The following is a 14,210-nucleotide window of genomic DNA, read 5'->3' on the forward strand; positions in this document are numbered from 1 at the left end:
GTACATTTACACTATGGAGTATTACTCAGCTATTAAAAACGAGGAATTCCCGAAATTTGTGGACAAATGGATTGACCTAGAAATTATCATAATGAGTGAGTTCACCCAGAAGCAAAAAGAGACAAACGGTATATACTCACTTATATCAAAACACTAGTCCAAGGGATACGTCCCATGAAAAACCTTACTTACCAAGAAAGTGGGTCAGAGGAGAGGACATCCTATTGAGTCTTTAGGCGAGAGTAGCATGGAAGAATGGGGAAATAATAGGACCCACAGGGTCCTGGAAATCTACAAGAAGAACTTTATGACAGGCAGATCTGGGTCCTGGGGTCCTCCTCAAACTAAGGCACCAGCCAAGGAAAAATAGGCAGTAAACTTCGAACCCCTACCAAGACCTAGCCAACGAACACGATATTCTCCACTGTTGAGTGGAGAGTGAGATCTGATTCTCACGTGAACTCTGGTGCCCCTTTTCTGACCATGTCTCCTGGATGGGGAGGCCTGGTGGCACTCAGAGGAAGGATAGCAAGTTACCAAGAAGAGACTCGATAATCTTAGAGCATACATAGGGGGTGGAAGTCTCCCTCAATCACAGACATAGGGGAGGGGAGAAGGGGGGAAGTGGGAGGGAGGGAGGAATGGGAGGAAACAGGGGAAGGGCTAACAATCAAGATGTAATATGAATAAATTAATTAAAAAAAAACATGGAAAAAAATCTAAAAAAAAAAAAAATTTTATGGTTGGGGGGTGGTCACCACACCATGAGGAGCTGCACTGAGGCTTGCAGCATTAGGAGGACTGAAAAGCATTGGACATAAACCCCTCAGGGTCATCCTCTAAAACACGGATCCTGAGTGCCCAGGATTGGGGTGAAACCTGGCACCAGACCCACCTTCCTCTCTGACAAGCTCCCAAGTCATGTCCTGGCTCATCACTCAGGGATATCTTGCGAAGTTGCCGGGGACTGAAATTTTCTGGCCCCATCCGTGTTTTCTGTCTCGTTCTTAAACACATTATACCCTTTCTCCGGTGACAATCGCTCTCTCCTGTCTACATAACTGAATTTTTTATTCAACCATTTTATTTCTTTTTGCTAATTACAATTCATCTCATCAACACTTCAATATTTTTATGCACGCTGCACTAGACCCAGATTCAAAATAGCAATTTTAAATCTCTCCATTTATGTGTTTATTTATATGGCAAAGGGGTTTCTCAGAAAAAAACAGAAGTTTGTTTGTTTTTCTTTTTTCTTTCTTTCTTTCTTCTTCTTCTTCTTCTTCTTCTTCTTTTTTTTTTTTTTTGTCTGTTTTATTTTTTTAAAGTAACAGAAAGATTACACTGAATGACCAGGAATAAAAGATGACATGGTCACCTTTCCAAGTGTAAGAAGTGCCAGCAGGAGACAAAGAGCACTCTATTAAGCCCAGTCTTTTAAATTTCTGAACAGTAAGGACAATTTTAAGACTCCCTGCAGAAGCTAATCATCTCACCACCCAGAAAACTGGACACAGCAACACCGTCCACTCGGAGTCTGCGGGCTCTTCAAAGCTGGTCCATAGACTAATAACATGCAAATGCTGTGCCTCTGAACAGGAGCATTGTGGGATTGGAAGGCAAGACCCTTAGCCTCCAGTGCTTCCAGGCGAAACATCTCTAGTTGGAAAGTTGGAGGAGAAACCTAGAATCTGCGCGGAGAGTGTGGTTTTGATATTTCAACCTGGGGAGCGATAAAACAAATTCAAAATAAGCATTCTGGATCAGAGACTAGTACCATACCTTGTCTTGGTAGGGGGTCTTTTAGGTAGCAGAAGGAGAGGTAAAGAACAGAGCCAACCCAAGGCATCCTACAAGCAGACAGTAGGGGTAGGGCCTCATTGCAGGAATTCTGGCCTGGGGCTGATTGCCTTCTATTGATCAGGGAACCTTGACTCTCACCTCAAAGGTCTTTGGGTTGGGACTGCATTCAGCAAACCAGAGGAAGTGTCTGGCTCAGGAGTCTATGTAGCTGACAAAATGATTTAATGGGAGTAAATAAGGCTGCTGTGTTATCTATAGTTGCAGCGGAAACTCACCTTCTAAATGCACACACACACAAAAAAGAAATCACAGTGGGTCAAAAAGAGTTTCTAGCCCTTCCTCTTAAAACTGTGGTAACTAAGAGACAGCTCTCAGGGTTTGTCCACACCGTGTGCCCTGTTGCCCTTGTCACCACAGAATCAAAGAGCCTCTGTCTTCCTCTCCAGGAGATGCTCAAATTACCCATCTCATTGAACTCCGAGTCTGTAATCCATTGATGCCTACAGGAAAGGCCTTGTCCTTTGATATACAAGATGCTGATAGTGGATTTCTGACAGCAGAGCACATCCTCGCCAGCCTCTCTGCAGCAGGACATTCCCTCAGCTCCAGCACTGGCATTCCCAGCATCTGATGTGCAGGAAGCATATCTGAAAACCGTTGTTGGCCGGGAGAGTCCCTAGCTGCTTGTGATCTCTCTGAAAACTGATCCGTTAAAGAGAAATAGGAAAGTGATGACACTTCCTATGTTGGCCTGGTAACGTCCCTCAGAGGCAGTGGGTGAGACCAGTACCCTTTAATCACTTTACACCCCAGCTCATGTGGGAGCCAGAGATGTTCTGTTTGTTCAGAAATGGTGTTTTCATCGTTGGTGCCAAAGCCATAAATAAAAACTGGTTGGGGCCTGGAGAGATGGCTCAGAGGTTAAGAGCACTGACTGCTCTTCCAGAGGTCCTGAGTTCAGTTCCCAGCAACCACATGGTGGCTCACAAGCATCTATAATGTGATCTGATGCCCTCTTCTGGCCTGCAGGTGAACATGAAGGCAGAGCACTGTATACATAATAAATAAATAAATAAACTTTTTTTTAAAAACTGGGTGTTAGAAGAATAGTGGGAGATATCTTGCTACTTTCTGGGATTAGGGTCAGTTAAGAATAGCCTATGGCTACTGTGGGGCTGTCTCATTATAGCTGATCATAAGAATCAACAGTTAAGTCTTCAGAAGCTTTGCAAGCCAGTTACTGAGCTTGGAGAGATTTACAACAAAGAGATTGACAACTGCTAAAATCAAAGATCTCTCCCCAAACCTCAGCTAGTTAAATATTCACTAGCGTGCTACTATATTAATAATGGTAACCTAGTTATAGCATAATGGTTAAGCACATGGGGTTACAGTCAGCATGGTCTGAACTATAATTCCTACCTGGCTTTAGTTTTCCAAAAGTAAAAGTGAGACTTAAACACAAAAACAAAAAAAGCAAAACCATTCCTGAACAGCACCAATTTCACATTTTTCTCGTTTCACCTGGGAAACTTTCATCAGAATAACATTCCTAGCTTTTTTTCTTGATCCTTGAAAGGCATGGCTTATGGAACTACTGAATTTAGAAGCTCCGTTGGCTAGTTTGCTGTCAACTGGTGACATAAACTATAGCGTCATTTTGAAGACAGACTCTCAGTTGAGAAAGTGCCCCACCAGATTGTCCTGTGGGCTAGCATGTGGTGCATTATGCTGATTGTTTATTGATGGGAGAGAGCCCAGCACTGTCAGCAGTACCAACCCTGGGCTGGTGATCCTGGGTGCTACAGGAAGACAGGCTGAGCAAGCCGCAAAGAGCAAACTCAAGCATCCATCCATGGCCTCTGCATCAGCTCCTGCCTCCAGGTTCCTGCCCTGGCTTCCCTCAGCAATAGAGTGTGGCCTGAGAGTGGTAATCTGGAAAACACCCTTTACTCCCATGTTGCTTTGGGGCACTGTATTTCATCACAGCTATAGGAACCCTAACTAAGACAGGAGCTTAGCACGAGTGACAATTGTCTCAGTGCAAGGAACGAAAATGACGTTACCTTTCCCTTTTAAGGACATTTTCCATAAACTCCATTTTGCACCAGGAGTTTGTATTTCACTAGCCGGAACTTAACCGTATGGCTATAGGAACAGCAAAGGTAGCTGCAATTTTTTTCATTCCATCCAGACACAAGACCAGATGAAAAGGCAATTTATTTTAGTGTGGAAGATATGAATTGAGTTGCACACATTGAGTGTGAACAAATAGTGTCGGTTACTGCATATAAACATCGGACACAAAGCTATATTGAATACAAGCATCCATTGAAAATAACCCATAGGTTATTTTCTTATCAAATGCATCCAAGTTTCTCTGGGCCTCCATGCCTATAATTATATGCCAAAATATTCCTTTGGCTAAGGAGTTTTATTACTGTTTTCTGAAGCTCTCTGTTTGAATTCCAAGCACTTGCTTAGAAAGAATAACAAACAAAGAGAAAAGAAAAAATTAAATGTATTGGCACTTATTATTCATGGGTGAACAAAGCCCAACAGGAAGCAGGGGAGGAAGTGAGTTGAATCAAGTGGGAGGCTCAAGGCATGGATTTAGGGAGTTAAAATCCAAAGTATGCAAGCCCAGAAGGCGCTTAGCTGGAGAAACTGGACATTAAAAGGGAAGAGCTGATTTTAAATTCCTTCTAATAAATCCCTTATTTTGCAAAAGCAAATATTCAGGTGAACCCTGATCTGAACCTTTGCTTTCTTGCCTACAAAATGAAGCCCCTTTCTTCTTGTCTTTCCTTCTATTGACCCAAGCCATTTTCTAGAAAGTTCTCTAAGTTTTCCGCCATTACCCTTGATGGTGTCCTTTACGATGGGGGTGGGGTGTGTTAGCATTCCAGCACTCCTCAGTCCCTATTTGCTGTAGGACACAGTGGGGCATGTCTTGCCCTCTACCCTGAACTTTCCAGGGCAAGGGCTTTTCCTTCTCTTTCACCATACAATCTGCATGTTTCATTGTTTCTCTCTCTCTCTCTCTCTCTCTCTCTCTCTCTCTCTCTCTCTCTCTCTCTCTTTCTCCCCCCCCCCTTACATGGCAGCCAAGAGCTGCTTCCAATGAACTTTAACCTGCCATGCATGAAAAGCAAGCCAACATCCTCATTTTTTTAATTATAGGAAAAGGGAGGAATGTTAGCATATAAGCAGTTTCACGGGGCTGCCTCCAGGCTGCATAGCAACCTATGAGGTCATCACAGGCCACCTCCCACCAGGTATGTGTCCCTGCCCAGGATATAAAAGGGCAAACCCACCTCATCTATCTCTCTGTGTGTCTCTGTGCCCCCCTTGGGGTGCCCCTTTCCCATTTCCTCCTCTCCCACATTTCTACAATAAACCTTATACCACGCATGTTCTGTGGCACATATTTTATATTTAACAGGGAGGGTCTGCCATGTGCTACCCCTCTGTGACCTCAGTGAGCTGTAAATCTCTCTCTGCCTCTGTCCCCACCAGTGTAAATGGAGCTAGTAACATCATCTACCTCATAAAATCGTCACATCAGATGGCTTAATGCATTGTAAACACTTGAAACCCTGGCACATAGTAGCATACAGATTTTGTTATTATTACATTTGACTTGGGCCCATATTACATGGGGCTATAATATACTAAACACAGGCATTTTATCCTCCTCTAGGTAATGGTACCAAAATGACGGTTAAATCTCCTTAACATTTTCTTCTAGAAAATTCTAAGTCTGACCATCACTGACATGACATAAACACACTGAGTATGATGGAAGAGGTTTCTAGATGCTACCTCTGTTTAACTGAGTTTCTTTACACTCTACTGTGCTATTACATACACATATGAGACATTTTTCTGTTGCTGTATTAGAACACCATGACCAAGAGCAACTTATGGAAGAAAGAATTTATTTTAGCTTATGGTTCCAGAGGAAGAAGAATCCACTATGGAGAGGAGGCATCGAAGTAAGTTCAGGGCACGCTGGCAAAAGCAGAAACTGAGTGACTGCTTCTCCAATTACACACACACACACACACACACACACACACACACACACACACACACACGCAAAGAGTGAACAGGAAGAGAGGTGAAACACTTCCTCCAGCAAGGACACGACTCCCCATGCAGTCTCAAAACAGCCTTATCAACCAGGAAGCAAATGCTCGAATGCCTGAGCCTATAGGGGAAATTTCTCATTCAAACTCTACAATTTATTTCTGTTTATTCAGCAAACATTATTATAGACAAAGAGGTATACTGAAGCAGAAGGCATGCCCTTCTACTAAGAACCAGAACAGTGTGCCTGTGTGGAAGAGCAGCTGTCACAGGAATGAAAAAGTTGTTGGTTGTTGCCATAGCATATATAACATTTATTGGTCATCTATCTGTCTGTCTGTCCAACTGTTTATTTGTCATCCATCCATCCATCTATCTATCTATCTATCTATTCGTCTATATCACTTAACAATGAGAAAGGGTATACATAATAGAATATTCCCCATTTCAAAAGACCGAAATCCAGCTTAGATTATTTTAAAGAAATAGTTTATTCATTGATTCATTTATTCGAGGGGGAAAGAATCAACCTACAGTAAAATATTCAAACATCTCAAAACTGTATCTTCATCTTTAGAAATCTGCTGGCTCTTTCTTGGCCTTGCTTCTTCTAGGTGTGTGATTTGACTTTAAGAGAAATAAATGCCGTCTCCATTGGCTCTGTTTTACAGAAGGAATGCTCCCCTCAGGGCCGACAGCCTCTACTGCGGGAACCATCTGTTCACTGAGAGGGAAGACAGCCTATGGAGAATCAGGCTGCCTATAGAATCCTAAAAAGAGATTGACCATCGTGATCATGCAAGATGGCACATTAGGGTTGGGGTCCTGATCACAGACAGGGTTTCAGGGCGGGTTTTGCTGGCTGAAGTTCACACGAGGTTTGAATGGCTACAGAAAGACTGGGGGATGAGTCACACGGGTCTCGCTTTGACAACGCTCACAAGTCCTCCAAGTTCTACCAGAGGTGTAGACACTTCAGTACTGAAGCTGGGAGAATAGTGCCAACCGAGATGGATGCCTGGGGGCCCTGACTCCAACCCTTCTCTACCCGGCTGCAAGGAAGAGCATCTACAACACAAGCTCAGGGAAAAGCATCATTTCTTCCTGAGAAGGCTGGGTGGGACACTTTCCTCCTCTCTGTCTTTCATGTACCCTGCTCCCTTTGCCCCACCCCCCATCTCCACCCATCAGCCCCAATCCTATGGAGTGTTAAAATCCTTCTTTTTCTTCAGTGTCATTGCAAGGGACACCACCTGGAAGCCTGCCTGGATAAAACAGATGTTCTTGTCTCCACATGTGTGTTGCCCTCAGAAAGTGAAACCAGGCTTGGTGAGGCTTGAAATGTATACAATTTAAGAGGATGCCTTAAGAAAAACATTATTAAACTGCATATACACATTTAAGAACGAAACCAGAAACCACTGGAGATCCCCATGCAGCGATTCCACCTCCAGGAATTTAACCAGATGTACATCAAATCTATATGGAAAACAAGCTTGAACATACTTTCGTTTCTTGCCTCTTATCCCTAAGTTACAGTATGGCAGTTATTGGCATGGCATTAACATTGTATGGAGCAATCTAAGGGATGCAGAGGTGATTGAAAGTATCTGGAGGATGTGCCCAGGTCCTTTGCAAACACTGCGCCATTTTACCTAAACAGTACAGCACTGAAGGAGTCCCAAACGGATCACAGACAGACACTAAGGGACAATTTTATTTATTTGGAAGGAATATATAGAAACTGAGGAGCCTTGAAGCTAAAGCTATAGGGACTTAGCCTGTGGTCTCAGCCTTTCCACTCTGTATGGTAGTTGTGGGTCATCTTGCCATCTCCTTTACTCTGTGAGCTCTTTCAGAGCAGAGAACTCACCAGATGTCTTTGCATCCTAGGTTCCTGGTGCAGATGCTGGGTGGGTTGACTCATAACATAAATGGTTCAGTTGGCGGTGATAAAGAACATTGGTTTTTGAGTTGAGGCCTGCCCTTAATGGCTTCTGCCACTGGCCTGTGCTATTACCTAAATATGAGGAGCCTAATGTCTCAAGGATTCAAAAGCATTAGATGAATTACCCATATGGCATGGCCAGGGGTCACATGCCTGGCCCCAAAAGAGGCCTTCATATATATTCTCTTCACTCTTCTCCCAGCCCTGGGCTCTGTTGCCTTTGTCAGTATCATTCTCCAAGGCTGGGATCCAAGCCAGAAAACGATGCTGTTGTCTGTGAATACATGCTCTTATTTAGCTCGGCTGCCTTACATTTTAGAACCAAGATCAATGTTTTAGCTGAAATATTTTCCCTGCAACTGAGGAGTTCAGATCACTTAATTGATCTTTTGACCCTCATATTTGTCTAAAGGTCAGCAGGGTACGTCTATAATATGCCACTGCATGCTTTGAGCTGAGTCCACGGTCTGCAAAGGAGGATGGGAGAGTGCTGTTTCTGCTATTTAAGCCAATCGATGTTATTATTTTTAAAGGAACCAACTTCCTTCCTTGAACATCCAAGTATATAATAAGTAAATAATTCATCTCCTTAAAAGATTTATTAAAGGTAGGCGCGCTCTGAGAAAAGCGAGTCATCTAAGAATTGAATGCCTTTGGGTTTCAGTGGCACCATTAATCATAGAGATGCTGTCCATTGCCCTCAGTCATTTGTCAAGTGTCCATAGCAACCCTGGGAGGTAGAAACAGCATCTCCATCTTAAAGATGGGAGGAGGTCAACTAACTCACGCAAAGTCACAGGAGCCAGTAGGCTCTGGAGGTGGGCTCTGCCTCTTTTACATGCCATTCCCTACTCCCTCTGTCGGGGAGAAACTGCAGGTAACCATCTCACTTCTTTCAAAGAACTACAGCACCCCCAGAGCATCTTTCTGGGTGGTATGTTTCTCTTTACTGCCTGAATATAGCCCAGGCTTTATTACATAGGCCTGGGTCTGATTCCAATATGCCTATTCAAAGAGGAGACCCCTAACTACTTCCTGGTCTTAGAGTATTAAGTTGTGTGTGGCCAGGAAAGAGACTCAGATTACAAAATCACTTTGCAATCACCTATCTCACCCTGGTATTTGCTAATGGTTGCTTCCCCACTTTTTTTTTTTTAAACAGGGTGTCACTAATCTTCCTAAATGGAAGTCACCTGATGATGAGGAAGAACCAAAGCTAATGCTACCTTTCACCCAACGCTTACCACGTGTCAAGGATCGTACCAAAGAGCGTACAGATTTTAATATAATCTGTGCAGTATTCACATGCCCCTATTTGGTTGAGAGGACTTTTAACCCGAGGCCCCCAAAGGTAAGAGAAATAACTAGTTCTCTGTCAGTCATATAGTAAGTAACCAGGACAGCCAGGACTTAAAGCGGTGGCCAGCCATACGGCACATGACCCCCGTCACTACATTTCCAAGGTGAAGGGTCAGGATGGTTCGCTAAGTACTAGAAGCTCTAGCCAGATGTTAGAGACAAATCTACTCCTACGCAGTCAGCATTCACTTGTTCACTTACCCGTTCATTGATCTAGTCATTCATCCAGATGGTTCCCTTCGCCTGCAGTGTTGAGCTGCTCCTCTTCTCTATAGAGCTGGCCTCCTTACCACCCGTGAGGTACCATTCTTAGGATTCCCATCCGGAGCTTGGTAGATGGTTCAGTCAGTAACGTGTCTGCAGTGAAAACACAAGGATCTGAGACCCACCCTCCAGAAACCACACAGTAAAACCGGGCGCTATGGTGTGCACTTAGTTTTTGTTTGTTTTAATTTTTTTAAAAAAATAGAGTCTTTTTTTCATACAGTGTATCTTGAGTACAGTTTCCCCTCTCCCCTCTCCCCCTCCCCTCCCCTCCCCTCCCCTCCAGACCCATGCCTTTTCTCTCTCTCATTAGAAAGGAGCGGGCTTCTAAGCGATAACAACCAAACACGACAAAACAAAATATAATATGACAAAACAAAACCCATCTCATCAAGGCTGGGCAAGGCAACCCAACAGAAGGAAAAGCGCCCCAAGAGCAGGCACGAGAATCAGAAACCCACTTGTTCACATACTCAGGAGTTCCATTAAAAATGCCAAGCTGACAGCCATACTATATACACGGAGGACCTGGTGGGGGCCTGTGCCGGCCCTGTGCGTGCTGCTTCAGTCTCTGGGAGCTCATATGAGCCTTGCTCAGTTGTTGCAGAGGGTCTTGTTCTGCTGGCGTCCTTCATCCTCTCTGGCTCTTTCACTCTATCTTCCTCCTCTTCACAGAGCTCCCTTTGCGCTGAGGGGAGGAGTTTGATGGAGGCATCTCCCTTGGAGATGTGTGTTCTGTGTAAGTTCTGGCTGTGGGGCTCTGTATTTCTTCCCATCTACTGCAGGGGGGGGGAAGTCTTTCGGATAATGGCCAACTAAGGCACTGGTCTATGAGTCTGGCAGAATATCATTAGGAGTCATTTCATTGCTACTTTTTAAGAGGAGCACTGGTGTTTGGTTTTTACCTTAGGTCTCAAAGCTATCTAGGCTCTGGTTCTTGGTCACCCAAACAGTGTCAGGTATGGGTCCTGCCACATGGAGTGGGCTTTAAGTCAGATCAGACATTGGTTGGCTACTCCTATAAGCTCTGTGCCACTGTTGCCGTAGCCTATCTTGCAGGCAGGACAGATTGTAAGTCAAAGATTTTGTGCTTGGGTTGGTGTTTATGTTTCTTTTCATTTTTTCAATATAATATTTTGTTGATTATTTTGGAATAATGAACCCCAATCACATTCACTTCCCAGTCCTCCCAGATTTGCTGCACACTTTTGTGACCCCACTCCCAAAAAAAGAAGAAAGGAAAAAAACTAAAACAGTTGAGTACAAATTTCATGATATCATTTTTAACAGTTGCATAATACTCCACTGTGTAAATGTACCTTTTTAAAAAAAAAATCCATTCTTCTGTAGAGGAACATCTAGGTTGTTTCCAAGTTCTGGCTATTATGAATAGAGCATCGGTGAACATGACTGAGTAAGTGTCCTTTTGAGTGAACGAAGCATCCTTTGGATATATGCCCAAGAGTTGTATAGCTGGATCTTGAGACAGATTGATTCCCGACTTTCTGAGGAACCACCATATTGATTCCTATAGTGGCTGTACAAGTTTTCACACCCACCAGCAATGGAGGGGTGTTCCCCTTCTTCCACATCCTCTAGCATGGGCTGTCATTTGTGTTATCGAGCTTAGCCATTCTGACAGGTGTAAGATGGAATCTCACAGTCATTTTGGTTTGCATTCCCATGGTGGCTGAAGATGTTGAATATTTCTTTTAGTGTTCCTCGGCTATTTGAGATTCCTCTGTTAAAAATTCTTATTTTTAATTATTCAATTGATGTCTAACTTCTTGAGTTCTTTATATATTTTGGATATTATTCCTGTATTGGATGTATAATTGGTAAAAATCTTTTCCCATCCTGTAGGCTCCTAGTTTGTCCAAATGATGGCATCCTTTTCCTAATAGAAGCATTTTAGTTTCATGAGGTCCCATGTATTAATTGTTCATCTTAGTGCCTGCAGTATTGGTATTCTGTTCAGAAAGTTGCTGCCTGTGCCAATGCAGTTAAAGCTATTCCTCATTTTCTCTTCTGTCAGGTTCAGTGTATCTGGTTTTATGTTAAGGTTTTTGATCCATTTGGACTTGACTTTTGTGCAGGAAGATGAATATGGATGTGTTTGCATTCTTCTACATGCAAACATCCAGTTTAACCAGTACCATTGGTTAAAGATGATTTTTTTCCCCAGTATGTACTTCAGGCTTCTTTATTCAAAAATTAGCTGTCTACAGGTTTGTGGATTCATGTTTGGGTCTTCAATTCAATCCCACTGACCAACATCGCTGTTTTTATGCCAATACCATGTGTGGGGTTTTTCCTTTTTTTTTTGTCTATTTGTTTGTTTGTTTGTTTCTATAATAGCTCTTTGGTACAACTTGAAATTGTTTGATTGTTCATTTATTGTTCATGACTGTTTCAGTTATCCTGGGTTTTTTGTTTTTCCATATGAAGTTGAGAGTTTTCATTTCAAGGTCTGCAAAGAATTGTGTTGGAATTTCGATGGGGATTGCGTTGAGTCTGTAGATTGCTTTTGGTAGGATGTGCATCTTTACTATGTTAATCCTACTGATCCATGAGCATGAGAGATCTTTCCATCTTTTGATATCCTCTTCGATTCCTTTCTTCAAAGATTTGAACTTCTATCATAGAAGTCTTTCATTTACTTGGCTGGAGTTACCCCAAGATATTTTATATTATTTGAGAGCATTGTATGCACTTGTAATTCCAGCACCACGGAAGCAAACACAGATAGATCTTTGCCCAATAGCCCAGCCTAATCCATGAGCTCCAAGCCAGTGAGAAACCATCTTTTAAAAATAAAAGAAGAAGAAGAAAGAAAGAAAGCCTCTGTGCATTCTACCCAGGGCTGGTCCCATTCTGTGGGACAAGAATCACAAAGCAAAGTGACCATGCATTAAGTCAAGCATAATCAAGGGTAAAAAAAAAAAAAATTGAGCCAGGTGTGGTGGTACACACTTTTAATCCCAGCACTCAGGAGGCAGAGGTAGGCAGATTGCTGTGAGTTCGAGGCCAGCCTGGTCTACCAAGTGAGTACAGGGCAGCCAAGGCTACACAAGAGAAACCCTGTCTCAAAAAACCAAAAGAAAAAAAAAAAAGAAAGAAAAAATCATTTTAAAAAATTGAATTTAAACAGAGGAATTACCAAGAGTTTATCCGACCCCCCTTTCTGGTTTTGCTTTTTTCTAGAATTGTTTAATGAAGCTTAGTCACAGCCCTTATTGCTTTCAGCTTAATCCAAGCATCCAGGTTTTATTTCTTTGGGATAGGAAACGCCATCTCATCCCAGTAGATAGACCAAGGCTCATACAATTGCAAATAACCATAGCTTCAATTCAGCTCTGACCAGCTAAGCCTCATATGTACCATCCCCCCTAGGTTGTAGCCAGCAGAAAATTAAGAACAAATAGTGCTGATCTAAATGCCAACTGCTGTCATCACGTCACTGCTCAGCTTAATTGGCAATGTGTGTTTATTTGAGCTGGTTTTGCTTATACAGTCTTTGTTGAGGTCAGGTCACACAATCATTATATTAATAACTCATGACGAAACAGAGAGATGTCCATTTCTTGCACACAGTAACAGGAAGTCAGCAAGATGTCAGTATCCAGGTTGCACCTGTAGGTGAGCCAACGCTCAGAGGCATGCTCACCCCAAGGTCACACCGGAGAGCTAAGTGCATGACTTCAACGTCAATAACTTTTGTTTTATGTCACACTGAATCTCCTGAGGAACAATTTAAAAGAGAGACAGAGAGAGAGAGAGAGAGAGAGAGAGAGAGAGAGAGACAGAGAGAGAGAGAGAGAGAGAGAGAGAGAGAGAGAGAGAGAGAGAAGCAAGCTAAGTAGACATTATAGCTTCAGCAATCCTATTATAGATTTACACTTCTGTCTACAAATTAGCCTCAGTAGGGTATAATGGATTTTACACACTCAATCAATACTTCTGTAAATGGTATTTCCAAAGAGCTTATATCAGAGTTATCCAAATATTATACAGTTGGTTTTCAGTTATCTAGTTGCTGGGCAATTGACACCTGGAAAGAGGTAATTGCTCTGGAATCTTCCATAAAATATAGCTATGGACATCACTTTTATTAACCTTTCCATTCAAACTTTTTGCTTACAAATCCCAAGACGTCTTTAAAGTAAACTCTAAATGTTTAGTCCTTGAGAAGAATTAAAGAAAATCTATGTGTTGGGTTACAGGGGCCACTGTGATGCCTCCACTCTGGTCCCCAAGCCAGGGGGACAAATCAGGCTTCCCACAAACTATGCCAAACAAACTATGCCAAGCACGCAGAACAGCCTCTATTGTTTCTGTGGAACAAACTGTTTATCTGAATAAGTAGGCATTAATTATGGGGATACTCATTTCTCCTGTCAAGGTTCATGGTGTCCAGGTTTCTCCTGTTGCACTCTTGTTTGTGCCATGAGCTCCATCTCCATGTTTCCTGCAGTTGTTTCTAGAAAGCCTAGGGTGCCTTCTGTGCCACTACAGGCTTCCGTGCAACTCCCTAACAACCGTTGTCATGGAAGCCTTTTCACAAGCTTCAGTGTAGGTTCAATTTTTTAAAAACAAGTATATTTTATTACAAACGTATTAACCCAGGGCACGTCACTTATAACCCTACTAACCGAAACAATAGAAGAAAAGGATTAAAGAACACAATAACAGAACCGTAAGGATATCAGTTCCGCGGAACAATTCTCCTGGCGTAATCAACAGG

The 14,210-nt window shown here is 42.7% G+C and overlaps 1 long non-coding RNA gene across 1 annotated transcript; it reads right to left on the reverse strand.

Moving 5' to 3' along the window:
- Nucleotides 1–1,358: 1,358 nt before the first annotated feature.
- LOC311604605 lies at nucleotides 1,359–13,972 on the reverse strand. The gene is made up of 3 exons (XR_014781573.1): nucleotides 13,852–13,972; nucleotides 9,404–9,559; nucleotides 1,359–1,723 (listed from the first exon to the last, which is right to left on the reverse strand). It is a non-coding gene; the product is annotated as an uncharacterized lncRNA (long non-coding RNA).
- Between the last annotated feature and the right edge of the window lie 238 nt (nucleotides 13,973–14,210).

The sequence above is a fragment of the Acomys minous genome (genome assembly GCF_964271855.1).
Source record: "Acomys minous genome assembly, chromosome: 9".
Taxonomy (NCBI): Eukaryota; Metazoa; Chordata; class Mammalia; order Rodentia; family Muridae; genus Acomys; species Acomys minous.